The sequence below is a fragment of the Coccinella septempunctata genome, chromosome 3 (assembly GCF_907165205.1).
Source record: "Coccinella septempunctata chromosome 3, icCocSept1.1, whole genome shotgun sequence".
Classification (NCBI taxonomy): Eukaryota; Metazoa; Arthropoda; class Insecta; order Coleoptera; family Coccinellidae; genus Coccinella; species Coccinella septempunctata.
The window spans coordinates 26,058,299-26,062,606 of record NC_058191.1 but is presented as its reverse complement, the minus strand read 5'-3'; the positions used below and the strand labels follow the sequence as shown (position 1 = coordinate 26,062,606).

General features: G+C 35.1%; 1 non-coding gene across 1 annotated transcript; it reads right to left on the bottom strand.

The window, feature by feature from the left end:
- Positions 1-2,206: 2,206 nt before the first annotated feature.
- Positions 2,207-2,278, bottom strand: Trnac-gca. Its single transcript has one exon. It is a non-coding gene; the product is annotated as a tRNA-Cys (tRNA).
- Positions 2,279-4,308: the final 2,030 nt, after the last annotated feature.

Below are 4,308 nucleotides of genomic sequence, written 5' to 3'. Positions count from 1 at the left end.
GGTACCTAAGTTTATATAAGTGCAACACTTTCTTTGTAAGGTCTTGTGTGAATTTGTTTTACTAATGTTGAAGAGGAACGTGAAGAAAATGCCCTTGTTAGTACGAATACGGTAAATGATTGCCAAGCAAGCGGTGGTAATTGACGAAGGGCACTCAACTTCTCAACAGAAGAAAAGAGTTTGTTGCTAACTATAGTATGATTTGTGACACCAAATTGAAAATTAAAAAAGACTGATGGCATTACAATAAAAGCAAAAGGAAAGGCTTGGTATTCAGTAATGAATTCATTCAATTTTCAAAATCCATCAAAAATGAGAAGTTCTGCAGCCAGTTCAACAAATTATTTTAGGTTAGAATCCCGCCCTTAAATACCTAAGTGGTCATTACAGGAGCGCTTAAATTTAAGGCTAGCTTTAGCCATTTAAATGTCACTTAACAGTTGGTCCAATGTAATTTAAATTAAGGGTTCATTCTAAGGGACACTTAACACTAAGTGGGTTTGGTGCAAACGGGTCTAACTTTCCCAGGTGAAAGTATCTCTTCTATGAATTTCCACATGAAAAAATTCCTCGAAAATCCTCGCTATTGGTTACAAATCTTATCCTGGTGAAATTGTAAAAAGACGTTCGTTAATTGCTGCAATCTATTCGAAGGAAGTGGAAACTATTGTAATATTCGTTACTCCTACTTATCGTTCAAGTGTTGTGGCAACACCCCACATTCTGTTAGTCTTTCCCCCTTTACGCTTTATACGGATGGCGAGAAGTTCCACTGGCATAAACTCCTCTTAAGTGTATGGTGATTTTCAAGTTTGATGATCATACCAATCAACGGATGTGTTGGAATAAACAAGTACCTATCAATAGTACAATACGTATAGTATAGTTTTTACCTTTATGCACTCTCATACTTTCATATTCACAAGACACGGTTGGAGTTGGAAATAAACATCCTACAACCATATAAATCACTACCAGTGGATGGCATATTCCCAGTACTCCTGCAAAAAGTATTAGAGGAGATTCTTTCTCATCTTCTGAATATTTCCAGCAGCACTGAGGTATATACATACAAAATAGTAACCGTTATACCGAAAATAGAGAATAAAGATGTAACTGATCCCGGATCTTTGAGACCATTTTGTTTTGTTCAACATCATTTCAATTGAAAATGATAGAGGAAGTAGTGAAAAACTAGGTACTCAAGAGAACTGAGAATCTTAAGTGAAGTCTGTACTTCACAAATGGGGACGATCGAAAGAGATGCTCTGTATCAGCTGACCGAAGTCATCATGAGTACTCTCGATAACACAAAAATCGCAATGTGTGCCTTCCTGGACATATCTGGGGGCATTTCACAACACGAGTGTACTAGTAACTAAAAAGTAATGAGTGAATAAAACCATTGTTGGAGAATAGCTGGGACACAGGTGTGTAGCCAAACATCCTATGTTGAAGCCACTTACGGTACACCTCAAGAGGAAGTGATATCTCCTCTTCTTTGCAGCTTAGTAGTGAATGAAACTGCTCCACAGGCTCATGGAGCTTGGCTACGAATAAACAGGTTGATTAATTAGGAAATGCGCCTAAAATCAAAGTAGATGGAGGACACCGAGTTTCTTCTAAATTACCTTCATTTTATGAGTATACCATTATTCGCAACCAGTAAGCCAGTATTTAATCAGTTATAATTTAATAACCACCCTATATATTTTAGTGATATTTGATTGATATGTTCTTTATCAGGAGTGCTATCGATTTTGCTGATAAATTATTAAAGACCTTCTATATTATTCAAGGTTTCTCGGCTAGAATGCCAACTATAAAAAATTTAATAAAGTCGAAATCAAATTCGTTTTGAAGAATTTGAACCCCTTCGCCAGTCAATATTGTGAAATAATATAATGTGCTACCTATAAATAATAATTAAGGTTTCATGAACAGTTCTTTGTGTTTTGATACTTTCAGATTAAAGAACAGATTGAAGCAAGTATCTTCGTATGAGAATCAAAGTTTTTTTTTGTCAGGTTACCTACTCTCGAACACATTGTGTGGCATACTTTTCTAGTTTTTCTTAATAAATTTTTATAATCGATAGTGTCGGAAGCATTCAAAAAATCTTCAAAGAAGTACATGAAATATATGAATTATTCGAAAATCATTGATTCCCAAGTATAAAATTGGGATAAATAAGTTGTAAAACATTAGGGGGCACCCGGGTTTGAACCGGGGACCTCTCGATCTGCAGTCGAATGCTCTACCACTGAGCTATACCCCCTATATTTAATATAAAAGTAGTGGATATTTACAAATTGCATTAATTCTATTATTTCTTGTATCAACTCAGGTACTGCTTTTTTAAACATAAGATGGATTGTATGATTCGCTGGTGATGGGACTGATTAGTGATTTCAACTCATGAAGTAGTACGGTTCAGTTTTCAATATATCATCATAATTATTGAGTGAGGTATTGTATTTCTTTGAAATCCCTCATTTTCCCTTTTCGTCCGTAGTATGACTCAATAGTGTCATCCCACGGATGTCCCTGGGATATCTTTGGGATGGTGTAGGTAGGTATAACCCTTTGTAGCAGCCAAGGGATATACATGCACCATTTCTAGTACCTATGTTATGTAATGATTTATACTAAGTTCGAAAAATACACTCCGTCGCCTCTCTCTACTCCTTTTGTTCTTTTTATCGAATCTTTCCCACTAAACTCGATAAAAAGAACAATAGGAGTAGAGAGAGGCGACGGAGTGTATTTTTCGAACTTAGTAAATAGAGACACTCCATAGGACATCCTTGACGTCTCTGGGATGTCCATATAGAATGTATATACTCATGTTGTTAGAGTAGATATTTTTATTGAATTTATCCATTACTTATTTGAAAGACTGCTATGACCACAAATTGATAGAACAATATTGTGATGCAGAAATAATTTCAAATATGCATTTTTGAGTGAATTTTTAAGAAAAAAAAGAAAAGGTCTAGGAATGTGCCTGTAGTTTGCTTGGGACGCATCTTCATTGAGCATTAATTATAAAGGCCAATTTCACCAAAGATATAAGCCGAGACTAGAAGTAACTGGCGTTAAGGAAAGAAACTCCCCATAAGCATTTGTCGATGTTAGAAACAGTTTGTTTGAATTTTAATCTGAGTTCAAGTTGAGCGAAGTTAATCACCGTGTGCTGAAATTAGTCCTATAAGTCGTTATAGCACAAGCACAAAAGATATATCAAACAATAATTGAAATAATAACTCCCAATAATAATGCATGAACTCAAAGTTTACTGCAACCCGAATGCGGTCTTCAACTACTGGACCAAAATGCAACTTTATAGATAAGCCCCGCTATGTACCTATAAAAGAAATTGAATTTCCAAAACAAATCATGAATTTGTTTTTTGATACACTCACAGCTTTCATTTCGATTAGCTGATGATTGGTCGTAATAGAACCCATATTTCGACCAACCAATGACATGGACTCGATGTTTTGATCAAAGCTTCCAGAGGCCTCATCGCCTGTACCTACCTATTATCAAACACAGAACTCCCACTTCACTACAGTATGTTGAAACTCGCTAGTTCAACAGAATCACTCTTCAATGAATTATTCAACTTATGTATTCATTTCCATCCATATCATCAGTAATCAATCATTCCATCTACTATCTACGGAAAGATTGCTAAGAATCTTGTTCTTATCTCAATTATAAGATAAAGGACGATGTGAATATTGCTCATTTGGATAATGAGCTGATAGACAGTGAAGAAACCATATGCTCTGGGGAGTTTACAGGAACTGAGTTGAATCTAACACTAATTCGATGATAACAGAAGTTACTAGACTAGAAAGATGAACTATGTTCGAACTGCTCTTACAATGATGTATATTCAAAAGGATATTTAACTTGTCTTATGTAGGTACTGAATTTCAAGGATTCATTTCAGGCTATGTTTTTGAGAAAGGCCTTCAGTGCGGTTGGTGAACAAATACGTGTGTAATTTTTGTTTGAAAAATTGTTTTCAACTGATACTTGAGTGAGTTTCCTGGGCCAATTAAAAATTGACCTGTTGAAAAGAATAATTTTTCTTATTTTTATATGGGTTGGACCATAAGAAACTCTTATTGACAGAAATACAGGGTGAGTTTTTGACTCGTACAAATATTTTAACGGTAGATTCTTGAGGTCAGAAAACACTCTTTTCTTTAAAATTTTTTCGAAACGGCGTGGTTTGAAAGATACTAGATAGGCTGTTGAATAACCAAAAATAATCATTTTTAGTTCTATCCCACA